The sequence below is a fragment of the Dryobates pubescens genome, chromosome 20 (assembly GCF_014839835.1).
Source record: "Dryobates pubescens isolate bDryPub1 chromosome 20, bDryPub1.pri, whole genome shotgun sequence".
Classification (NCBI taxonomy): Eukaryota; Metazoa; Chordata; class Aves; order Piciformes; family Picidae; genus Dryobates; species Dryobates pubescens.
Genome location: NC_071631.1, coordinates 19,388,535 through 19,401,000, shown reverse-complemented (window position 1 = coordinate 19,401,000; position 12,466 = coordinate 19,388,535).

Below are 12,466 nucleotides of genomic sequence, written 5' to 3'. Positions count from 1 at the left end.
TCTGTGAGGAGCAAAGGCTGAGAGCCCTGGGGCTGAGAGCCTGCAGAAGAGCAGAGGGCAGCTGAGCAATGCTCAGCAAGAGCTAAAGGAGCTGTGGGGGGCAAGAGGCTGGGGCCAGACTCTGCTCAGTGGTGCCCAGGGACAGCACAAGGGGCAGTGGGCACAGACTGGAACCCAGGAGGTTCCATCTGAGCAGGAGGAGAAAGTTGTTTGTTGTGAGGGTGCTGGAGGCCTGGAGCAGGCTGCCCAGAGAGGTTGTGGAGTCTCCTGGTGTAGAGAGCATCCAAGCCCAGCTGGGCACTGTGCTCCTGGGCAAGCTGCTGTGGGTGCCCTGCTGGAGCAGGGGGTTGGACTGGATGATCTCCAGAGGTCCCTTCCAAGCCCTACCACTCTGCAAGCTTGGTCCTTCCCTCTCACTGTGCACTCATTTAATTTCTGTTTTGAAATGGGCATAGTTCTGTCCCTCCTGTGCTGCAGACGGTCAGTCCTTTGGGACCACGAGGTCCCTTCCAACCCTTGCCATGCTGGGATTCTCTGAACCTCTGACAGCAGTAGATCCTGCTGGGATCCTTTTGAAAGAATGAGAAGAGAAGTTAGGACAATGCTGCAGCTTTTCCTTGTGCAAAGGAGCACAATCCTGTGCAAGGGGTAGCAAGAAAGACAACTGAAGCCATCCTGGGAAGCTTGTGCCCAGCATGTTGGCTGTGTCTCTCCTCCAAGAAACCCTCAGATTGCTGCATTGTGGTTGGGCAAGGAGAAGGCCCTGGGTGCAGGGGAAGCCCAAGTACCTGGAAATAAGATGAGGGCAGGTAGGAGCTGGAAAGCCAAACCCTGGCTGTGTGAGCTGATGGCTCAACCAGATGCCCCCCCACCTGCAGGGCTGCTCTGAGGGGATGGCAGAGATAGCCAAGGGGGCTGTGGGGATGTGGCTGGGCTGGAACAACAGGAGAAATCTTTTTGATATGAGGACAGCCTGAGAGAGTTGGGGCTGTTCTGTCTGGAGAAGAGAAGGCTCCCAGGACACCTAATTGTGGCCTTCCAGGATCTGAAGGGGGCTCCAAGAAAGCTGGGGAGGGACTTTTGAGGGTGTCAGGGAGGGATAGGACTGGGGGGATGGAGCAAAACTAGAAATGGGGAGATTCAGCTTGGATGTGAGGAAGAAGTTGTTGCCCATGAGGGTGGTGAGAGCCTGGCACAGGTTGCCCAGGGAGGTGGTGGAAGCCTCCTGCCTGGAGGTGTTTGCAGCCAGGCTGGAGGTGGCTGTGAGCAACCTGCTGCAGTGTGAGGTGTCCCTGGCCATGGCAGGGGGGTTGGGACTGGCTGAGCCTTGAGGTCCCTTCCAGCCCTGACAATTCTGTGATCACCTGCAGCAGATCACACAGGCACATGGCCAGGTGGGCACTGAAAGTCTCTAGAGGCAGACTCCACCACCTCTCTGCTGAACTCTCTGGGTAGGATAGAGTAGGATAGGATAGGATAGGATAGGATAGGATAGGATAGGATAGGATAGGATTAGAATAGAATAGAATAGAATAGAATAGAATGAACCAGGTTAGAAGAGACCTTCAAGATGATCTTGTCCAACCTATCACCCAACATCATCTACTCAACTAAACCATGGCACCAAGTGCCTCATCCAGACTCTTCCTAAACACCTCCAGGCATGGGGACTCCACCACCTCCCTGGGCAGCACATCCCAAGGGCCAATCTCTCTGTCTGGGAAGAATTTCTTCCTACCATCCAGCCTAAACCTCCCCTGGTGCAGCTTGAGACTGTGTCCTCTTGTTGTGGTGCTGAGTTTCTCTGCTGCTCCTGAGGAGCAAGCTGAGCAGGCAGAGAGGAGCCCAGTCAGGGTGAAACTCCTCTCTGCACAAGGGTGTCATTGTCTCTGGCACTGCTGCCAAGCCCTTCTGGGGTGTTTTCTGTGTGTGCTGGCACTTCCTGAGCCCTCAGCAGAAGCTGCCTGCAGCCCTGAGGTCAGGCTTTCTTGCAGGTGGGGGCTGACAGCACTGTCTGGCTGTGTTTGTCCAGCCACGTCCCTCCTGCCTTTGATTTGATTAGAAGCTTGCCCAGGTCCAGCCAGCAGCTCCTACGTCGGTTCCATGCAGTGTGCCAGCTCCCTTTCCTCTTCTGGGCAGCTTGCCAGGCAGGGTTTAGCTGCTGGGAAGAGCAGGCTTGGGGCACTGCACCTTGGTACATCCGACCACGTCGCCTCGCGGCCAGCTCCCCGGGCACCGCAGCCTGGGGCCCCCAGCTCGTGGCCAAGGGGACTCCTGTGCCAATGTTTCTGTCCTCACAGCTTACATTTGACAACCCTTGGACCCTGGTCTGGCTGGGGATGTCCCTGCTGGCTGCAGGGAGGTCAGACTGGGTGACCTTTGGAGGTCCCTTCCGTCCTGGCCCATTCTATGATCGGCTGATTGTGCTCTTTACCTGCTTCAGAGCTGTGCCCAGGTCACCTCCTGGCCATTGCAGCCCCCCCTGGGGCTGTTCTGCTGGTTGCTTTGGGGGATGCAGGTGTGGTGTTTCTGCATGCAGAGGAGGCTTTTGCCCTGCCCCTGCTGCTGAATGTGGTTTTCCTAGAGGCAGAGCAGGACTGGGCCCTGCCTTGTTCTCCATCCTTGCCTCCATCCTCAGGCTGGCCGGTCTCCAGCGAACTTAATGTGGACAGCGTGTCTTTGAGCTGCCTGCACTCAAACCAACCCAGCCTTGGAGAGTGGCTCCTGCTTCTCCTCTCCCTTTGATTAGAATCATGGAAGGGACCTCAAAGGTCATCTAAAGCAGGCCTGTCTGTCAGCAGCTGGATTAAGCTGCAGAGCACCAAACCCATGATGAGCTCCTACAGACGCTGGAGGACAGCCAAAGGCTGAGAAGGAAAATGTCCCCTGGGCAGGGAAGGGGCAGAGCAGGTACAGTGGTGGGAGGGAGGGAGGGAGGGATGGACTGTAAGGCTGGGCTATTCCTGGAAGGCAGCAGCCTGACCTGGCTTCACTCAGCCTGGCCCTGACCAACGCAGGCTGATGTCACTGGGTCTTTTCGAAGGGCAATGTGTGGATCTCACTGCAAGGGAGCTCTGCAGTTGGCCAAGGCTGACAGGCTCACAGGTCACTCCTGAGCTGTCCAGCCCAAGAGACAACGTTGAGCATGTCAGCTGATGATGCAAGGTCTCTGCTGAGCTGTTAATGACTGCCTGCTTTGCTGTGAGGTTCAACGTGGCCAAGGGCCAGGCCCTGCACTTCGAGCACAGCCACCCCAGCAGCGCTTCAGGCTTGGGCCACGGTGCCTGGAAACTGGCCAGTGGAAAAGGACCTCAGCCTGCTGGCTGGCAGGGGCTGAAGATGAGCCAGGGTGTGCCCAGGTGGCCAAGAAGGCCACCAGCATCCTGGCCTGGTTCAGCAGTGGTGTGGCCAGCAGGAGCAGGGCAGGGATTGTCTGTCTGTGCTGGGCACTGGTGAAGCCACACCTTGAGTATTCTGGTCAGTTTGGGGCCTCTCACTCCAAGCAGGACATTGAGGGGCTGGAGGGAGCCCAGAGAAGGGCAATGAAGCTGGGGAAGAGTCTGGAGAACAGGGTTGGGGAGGAGCAGCTGAGGGAGCTGGGGGTGTTCAGCCTGGAGGAAATGAGGCTGAGGGGAGCAGGAGGCTGCAGTGAGGTGGGAGTAGGGCTCTTCTCAGAAGGAACAAGCAATGGCCTCAAGCTGCACCAGGAGTGGCTTAGGTTGGGCATGAGGAGCAATTTCTTCCCCTTGAGGGTTGTCAAGGCCTGGCCCAGGCTGCCCAGGGCAGTGGTGGAGTCTCCATCCCTGGAAGGGTTTCAAGGCTGTGTAGCTGTGGTGCTGAGGGCCATGGGTTGGTGGTGCCCTGGCAGTGCTGGGGTAAATGTTGGACTTGGGGCTCTTGAAGGTCTTTTCTCAACCAAGACCATTGGATGTGCTGCCCGGACAGGTGGTGGAGTCACCATCCCTGGAGGTGTTCAGGAAGAGCCTGGAGGAGGCACTGGGTGCCATGGTTTAGTTGATTAAATGGTGTTGGGTGATAGGTTGGACTCCATGATCTCAAAGGTCTTTTCCAATCTGTTTTATTCTATTCTATTCTATTCTATTCTATTCTATTCTATTCTATTCTATTCTATTCTATTCTATCCTATCCTATCCTATCCTATCCTATCCTATCCTATCCCATCCTATCCCATCCTATCCTTCACTGAGAGAGTCATTCACCATTGGGATGTGCTGCCCAGGGTGGAGTCCCCATCCCTGGAGGTGTTCAAGAGGGGATTGGATGTGGCACTTGGTGCCACGGTTTAGTCATGAGGTCTGTGGTGCCAGGCTGGACTTGATGATCTTTGAGGCCTCTTCCAACCTTGGTGATTCTGTGATTCTGTTGTCCTCAGCTGCCTGATTGCACCTGCCTGTGGTGTGTGAGGTACAACTGAAGGGCAATAATGGAAGGCATAATGAAAAGAGTCACTGAAGTGAAACCCTCTCATGGCCCTAAATTGATTGCTGGGAGGAAGTGTTGGGGTTTGGGCAAACACAAGAATTGCAGCTTGCTCCTTCCACACACACACAAACACACACACACACAAACCCCTGCAGAATCAGAATCAAGCCCTCAAGGCCAGGATTTCCCAAGGAATGGAAACTGCAGCTCCTAGCCAGCCCTGCACAGGATGTAATCTGTGTTGATTATTGGTTGGAGGCAGATAGAGTAGGAGATAACTTGGAGAGAGGCTGGGATAACACTGTGGCTTTCCAGTCCTGGCACATCCCCAGCCTGGCTGGGGACATGGAGCTGAAGGGAGGCAGAGAGGCTCCTCTGATGGACCCTCATGGTCTGCTGGTGTGGGGTGCCCCACACCCTGCAGGGCAGGAGGATGCCATAGCTCTGTGTTTGCCCTGAGGTGGGCTGCAGAGCCCAGCAGCTCGTGGTGGTTCTTGGATTTGCCTTGGAGAGGTTCAGTCTTGGCTGCTAATCATAGAATCAGAGAACTGTCAGGCTTGGAAGGGACCTCAAGGCTCAGACAGTTCCAACCCCCCTGCCATGGGCAGGGACACCTCACACTGCAGCAGGTTGCTCACAGCCACCTCCAGCCTGGCTGCAAACACCTCCAGGCAGGAGGCTTCCACCACCTCCCTTCAGGGAGTTGTAGAGAGCAAGAAGGTCTCCCCTGAGCCTCCTCTTCTGCAGGCTAAGCAACCCCAGCTCCCTCAGCCTCTCCTCCCAGGGCTGTGCTCCAGACCCCTCCCCAGCCTCATTGCCCTTCTCTGGACACCTTCCAGCAAGTCAACATCTTTCCTACATTGAGGAGCCCAGAACTGGACACAGGACTCAAGGTGTGGCCTGAGCAGTGCTGAGCACAGGGCACAATGACTTCCCTGCTCCTGCTGGCCACACTGTTCCTGATACAGGCCAGGATGCCATTGGCCCTCTTGGCTGCCTGGGCACACTGCAGGCTCATGTTCAGCCTACCATCAACCAGCACCCCCAGGTCCCTCTCTGCCTGGCTGCTCTCAGCCACTCTGCCCCCAGCCTGTAGCACTGCCTGGGGTTGCTGTGGCCAATGTGCAGAACCTGGCACTTGGATGTGTTCAGTCTCCTGCCCTTGGCCTCTGCCCATCTGTCCAGCCTGGCAAGGTCCCTCTGCAGAGCCTCTCTACCCTCCAGCAGATCAACTCCTGCCCCCAGCTTGGTGTCATCTGCACATTGACTGCTGATGAACTCAATGCCCTCATCCAGATCATCAATGAAGATGTTAAAGAGGATGGGGCACAGCACTGATCCCTGGGGCACACCACTGGTGCCTGGCTGCTGGCTGGCTGTGGCACTATTCACCACCACTCTCTGGGCTCAGCCCCCACTGAATGGTGAAGCTCCCAAAGAGATCTGCTTTGCTCAGCAGCCAGAGCAGAGCCTGCAAGCTGGGGTGAAGCTTTGGAAATCTCACTTGCTTTGGGGGCATGTTTTCTTTAAAAGGCAGGCAGGATCTTAATTCCAGCATTCCAACCCAAAATAGATGTCTCTAAGAATAGCCCATCCTGGGGCAGGATGCTAGTGGGAGGAAAAAGGGTCTGGGGAAACCAGCAGTGCTTCCCTAAATAGCCAGGCTGCAATCAGCAGCCTGGAGCTCAGCTCTGACCATGGGTGATCGCCCCTGGAGCTACTAACCTCACTGGAGTGGCTTGGAGCTGCTGCTGACCCCTTGGGAAGGGGACCAGAGTGGCTCACCAGCCCTGAGGACTGATGGAGCTGTTCCTCAGAGACCTCTCAGCTGCCCTGGATGTGCCTCAGCATCCTCCACCCTGCTGCCATCAGAGCCAAGGAAGGTGCAGCCCTGCAGTGCTGCAGCCTGGAGCAAGGAGAGGATGTCCCAGCCTTGCTTGGTGTGTCCTGGCACAGAAGCAAAGGGATCCCAGGGGAAAAGTGAGGTGACCTACTGAAGTGTCTTCCACCATGACTTATCTTCTGATCAGATGCTACTGAGCTTAAGGTGGCTTGGAGCTGCTGCTGACCCCTTGGGAAGGGGACCAGAGTGGCTCACCAGCCCTGTGGACTGATGGAGCTGTTCCTCAGAGACCTCTCAGCTGCCCTGGATGTGCCTCAGCATCCTCCACCCTGCTGCCATCAGAGCCAAGGAAGGTGCAGCCCTGCAGTGCTGCAGCCTGGAGCAAGGAGAGGATGTCCCAGCCTTGCTTGGTGTGTTCTGGCACAGAAGCAAAGGGATGCCATGGGAAAAGTGAGGTTGGACATCATGACCCTCTGAAGTGTCTTCCACTGTGAGTTATCCTCTGATCAGATGCTAACAGGCTTGAAGTGGCTTAGAGATGCTGCTGACCCCTTGGATGGGGACCAGAGTGGCTCACCAGCCCTTTGGAGAGCTTCCAGCTGTCCTGGATGTGCCTCAGCATCCTCCACCCTGCTGCCATCAGAGCCAAGGAAGGTGCAGCCCTGCAGTGCTGCAGCCAGGAGCAAGGAGAGGATGTCCCAGCCTTGCTTGGTGTGTTCTGGCACAGAAGCAAAGGGATGCCATGGGAAAAGTGAGGTTGGACATCATGACCCTCTGAAGTGTCTTCCACTGTGAGTTATCCTCTGATCAGGTGCTACCAGGGAGGCTTTTGTGTGTGTCTGGGCTAGGGAGGTCTCTTGATTCCTGTCTATTTCAGTTCAAAACGTGTAGTTCTGGAGCATTCCAGGCCCCATGAGGCTCAACAAGAGATTGGATGGATGGACTTGGTGAGGAGAAGGTTCTTCACTGAGAGAGTTGTTAGCCCAGGGAGGTGGTGGAGTCCCCATCCCTGGAGGTGTTCAAGAGGGGATTGGATGTGGCACTTGGTGCCATGGTCTAGTCATGAGGTCTGTGGTGCCAGGTTGGACTCGATGATCCTTGAGGTCTCTTCCAACCTTGGTGAGTCTGTGTGATTCTGTGACTTGAGGGGCTCAAGTGGGGCCACAGAAGGGCAACAAAGCTGGTGAAGGCTCCAGAGCACAAGGGGAAGGGTCTGGAGAACTTCTGAGGGAGCTGGGGTTGTTCAGCCTGGGGAAAGGGAGGCTGAGGGGAGACCTCATTGCTCTCTACAGCTGCCTGAAGGGAGGTTGGAGTGAGGCGGAGGTCGATACCCACTCTGAAGGAACAAGATGCAGAACAAGAGGAAGTGGCCTCAAGTTGTACCAGGGCAGATTAAGGGTTGACATGAGGAACAATTTCTTCCCCAGAAGGGTTGCCAAGGCCTGGGCCAGGCTGCCCAGGGCAGTGGTGGAGTCCCCATCCACGGAGAGGTTTCGACACTGCAGAGATGTGGTGCTGAGGGCCACGGTTTGGTGGTGAGCTGGCAGGGCTGGCTTAAGAGCTGGGCTCCATGATCTTGAAGGTCTCTTCTGACCAAAACCATCCTGTGCCTTTCTGCTCTGTACTCCCACCCCCTTTTTTCTTCAGAAACAGAGGTTTGCATCACCTGGACAGCTTTGGCTTTGGTATTCCCCCCGCTTTGGGCTGCATTTTCAGTGCAAGTATGAGGTCTAGAGAGGAATCTGGGAGTGAGAGAGGAGTTCCTCAGGTAGCTTTCTGACACCAGGCATTGTGGCTTTAAGGAACAACTGCTCATTCCCATGGCAGTCCTAATGAGACAACACAAACTGAGGCCACAGGCAGGTCCTTCTGCCCTCATTTCCTTTCATTCAATGCTGGCAGAGGAATTTAAACCTCACAAGTTATAAACATTGGGATGCTGAGAGCTCCCTTGGCCTGGTGGCCACAATTAAGATCACAAACTGCTTTGGAGGGGAAGGGACCTGCAAAGCTCATCCAGCCCAACCCCCCTGCAGCCAGCAGGGACATCTGCAACCAGGGCAGGTTGCTCACAGCCCCAAACAGCCTGACCTGCACTGCTTCCAGCCATGGGGCAGCTCCCAGCTCTCTGGGAAACCTCAGTGTCAAACATTTCTTCTTTCTCTCCACTCTGAATCTCTCCTCTTTTAGTTTTAAACTGACATTTAGGGGGTTGCCTTGTTCCTGGGGGAGGGTGTCATTAGTGATTCTCCCCCTCTGCTCTGCTCTGCTGAGAGCACACCTGGAGCTCTGTGTCCAGTTCTGGAGCCTCTATTACAGGAAGGATCTGGAGGTGCTGGAAGGTGTCCAGAGAAGGGCCATGAGGATGAGCAGAGGGCTGGAGCTGCTCTGCCATGAGGACAGACTGAGGGAGTTGGGGTTGTGCAGGCTGGAGGAGAGAAGGCTCTGAGGTGACCTAATTGTGGCCTTCCAGTATCTGCAGGGGGCTCCAAGAAAGCTGGAGAGGGACTTCTGAGGGTGTCAGGGAGGGATAGGACTGGGGGGGATGGAGCAAAACTAGAAATGGGTAGATTCAGGTTGGATGTTAGGAAGAAGTTCTTCCCCATGAGGGTGGTGAGAGACTGGCACAGGTTGCCCAGGGAGGTGGTGGAAGCCTCCTGCCTGGAGGTGTTTGCAGCCAGGCTGGAGGTGGCTGTGAGCAACCTGCTGCAGTGTGAGGTGTCCCTGCCCATGGCAGGGGGGTTGGGACTGGCTGAGCCTTGAGGTCCCTTCCAATCCTGACAGGTCTATGGTTCTGTGTTCAGGGCTTGTATCTGCAGGTGAGCTGGCTGTGCAGAGTCCCTTGGCATTCAGTGGACAGAGCAAGATGATCTGGGGGCAGAACCCCTCCCTGCCACGGTGGTATTTAAGGTATAAGGAAACGAACGAGCTGCCTCTGCTTCTGGAGCCCAGCCTCCCAGCTGAGCTGATTGATGTCCTCAGGTAGGTTTGGAGAATGTTGGCCTAAACCCAGGCAAAACCCTCTGGGTTTGGCCAGTTACTCAGGCTGTATTTTGGGCCCTTCTCAAATAAAACTCCAGGTGGGTGGAACAAAACCACAACCCCCCTACATCTGAGAGATGGCTTGCACGAAACCCTGCAAGGCTCCCAGGAGCTGGATCTCCTGCCCTGCAGGAGGGAAAAACAAGAAGGTGGAAAAATGTGAGCCCCACCAAGCTGCAAACCTGAGCCCCTTTGGTGCTTGTTTGGGGGGGGGGAGGGGAGGAGGAAATATCGAGGCAGGGAGCTGGGCTCCTGCCAAAATTGCTGCTGCAGGAAGGGTTGGTCCAGCCCCAGATGCCTCCTTCCTGCTGCTTGCACATCGAGGAATAAACCCTCTGCAGAGATAAGGGAGGGGAAGAAAAACATTCTGCTGAGATGTGGCTTCAAATGTGCCCCTGTGTGTGCTGCTCAGCAGAGGAGGTCCAGCTTCAGCTGGGGGTCCTGGGGCTGCAGCTCCACGTGGATGCCAAGGTCTCGTTCGTGGCCCCTTTGGGGACAGTCCTTGCTCAGGGGGCCGGTGGTGAGGGTGAGCTGCAGCTGAGAATCTGAAGGGAGATTCAGGCTGGAGGGAAGGAAGAAAATGTTTGACCCTCAGGGGGATGAAGCCCTGTCCCAGGTTGCCCAGAGAGGTGGTAAAAGCCCCATGGCTGGAAGCATTGCAGGTCAGGCTGGGGCTGTGAGCAGCCTGCTCTGGCTGCAGATGTCCCTGCTGGCTGCAGGGGCTGGGACTGGATGAGCTTTACATGTCCCTTCCAACCCAAAGCAGTCAGGGATTGTAAGCATGGGCAGCAGGGGCAGGGAGGGGATTCTGCCTCTGTGCTGTGCTCTGCTCAGCACCCCCCTGCTGGAGCTGGCCCTCAGGAGCAGCCCAAGCCAAGGATCTGCCACCAAGAATCACTCAGGCTGCTCCCTGCACACAGAGCCCAGCACACTTGGATTCCACTTGAAACACAAAGCTTGCCTGAGGAGAATCAACTGAATCCAGCCCAAATCTGCTCTGCTCTGCTCAGACCTCCCCTGCAGTGCTGGGGCAGCTCTGCAGCCCTCAGCACAGCACAGCCTGGGACCTGCTGGAGCAGGGCCAGAGGAGGCCACAGCAATGCTGGCAGGGCTGGAAGCCCTCTGCTGTGAGGCCAGGCTGAGAGAGTTGGCCTTGGGCAGCCTGGAGAAGAGAAGGCTCCAGGGAGACCTTCTGGTGGCCTTGCAGTGCTTCAAGGGCTGAGCAGAAAGCTGGGGACAGACTTTGGAGCAGGGCTTGTGGTGACAGGACAAGGGGGGATGGTTTGAAACTCAAAGAGGGAGATTCAGAGTGGAAAGAAGGAAGAAATGTTTGACCCTGAGGGTGGTGAGAGCCTGGCCCAGGCTGCCCAGAGAGGTGTGAGCTGCCCCATGGCTGGAAGCATTGCAGGTCAGGTTGTTTAGGGCTCTGAGCCACTTGCAGGGCAGGAAACCCTCTGCTCCACCCTGCTTTCCCATTCTCTTTCACAGCCACCCTGGGCTCCATCTGGCTAAGTGAACCAGAGCCTCCCAAGGGTGAAAAAAAACAACCAAAGCCATGCAACATGAGACAAAGAATGAGGCAAAATATTTATGCAATGAAATCTTCTTGATGGTTCCAAAGGTCTGTGGCAAGGCATGGCAGAAAACAAACACTCCCCTTGCTGCCTTGTGGTGGGGGAGGGACAGATGGGCAAGGAGAGACACTTGCAAGGGGTAGGAGAAAAGGGAGTTCAGGAAGAGATTTGGTCTGCCCCTTCTAGGAACAAAAGAATTATCTCCCAAATCATAGAATCACAGAATCAACAAGGTTGGAAAAGACCTCAGAGATCATCAAGGCCAACCTGTCACCCAACACCTCATGACTAACTAAACCATGGCTCCAAGTGCCACATCCAAGCCCCTTTTGAACACCTCCAGGGATGGTGACTCCACCACCTCCCTGGGCAGCACATCCCAAGGGCCAATCTCTCTTGCTGGGAAGAACTTCTTCCTCACCTCCAGCCTAACCCCCCTGGCACAGCTTGAGAATGTGTCCTCTTGTTCTGGTGCCTGGGAGAAGAGACCAACCCCAACCTGGCTACAACCTCCCTTCAGGGAGTTGGAGAGAGCAAGAAGGTCTCCCCTGAGCCTCCTCTTCTGCAGGCTAAGCAACCCCAGCTCCCTCAGCCTCTCCTCACAGGGCTGTGCTCCAGACCCCTCCCCAGCTTTGTTGCCCTTCTCTGGACACCTTCCAGCATCTCAACATCTTTCCTAAACTGAGGGGCCCAGAACTGGACACAGGACTCAAGGTGTGGCCTAACCAGTGCTGAGCACAGGGCACAATGACCTCCCTGCTCCTGCTGGCCACACTGTTCCTGATGCAGGCCAGGATGCCATTGACCTTCTTGTCCCCCTGGGCACACTGCTGGCTCCTGTTCAGCTGCAGTCAACCAGCACCCCCAGGTCCCTCTCTGTTTGGCAGCTCTCAGCCACTCTGCCCCCAGCCTGTAGCATTGCCTGGGGCTGGTGTGGCCAAAGTGCAGCCCCTGGCACTTGGACTTGTTGAATGCCATCCTGTTGGACTCTGCCCATCTGTCCAGCCTTGCCAAGTCCCTCTGCAGAGCCCTTCTAGCCTCTAACAGCTCAACACCTGCCCCCAGCTTGGTGTCAAGTAATGAACCTGATGACTTGCCAGCTTTACATGGCAGTGGGTTCCCTTTGTTTTGAAGTAGTAAATCTCCTCTGGAATCCTCCAGGCCCACAACCAGCCAGGGCCCTGAGCATCACAGGCTGCCCTGGCAGAGGATCCAACCTCAGCCCACACCATCTTTAGTGTCCTGGTTTGGCTTTGGTCTGAAAGCCAAAGGAAACGTCCTCCAGGACTTAAGGTGGCTGATGAGAAAGCTGGGAAGAGACTTCAGGGGGGATATTTGGTGTAGGTGAGCTTCAGAGGTCCCTTCCCTTAACAGTGGTGTGGCCAGGGCAGGGATCCTGCCCCTGTACTGGGCACTGGTGAGGCCACACCTTGAATGCTGGGCTGGCTTTGGGCTACTCACTCCAAGTAGGAGATTGAGGGGTTGGAGCAGGTCTAGAGAAGGACAATGAAGCTGGGGAAGGGTCTGGAGAACAGGGCTGGGGAGGAGCAGCTGAGGGAACTGG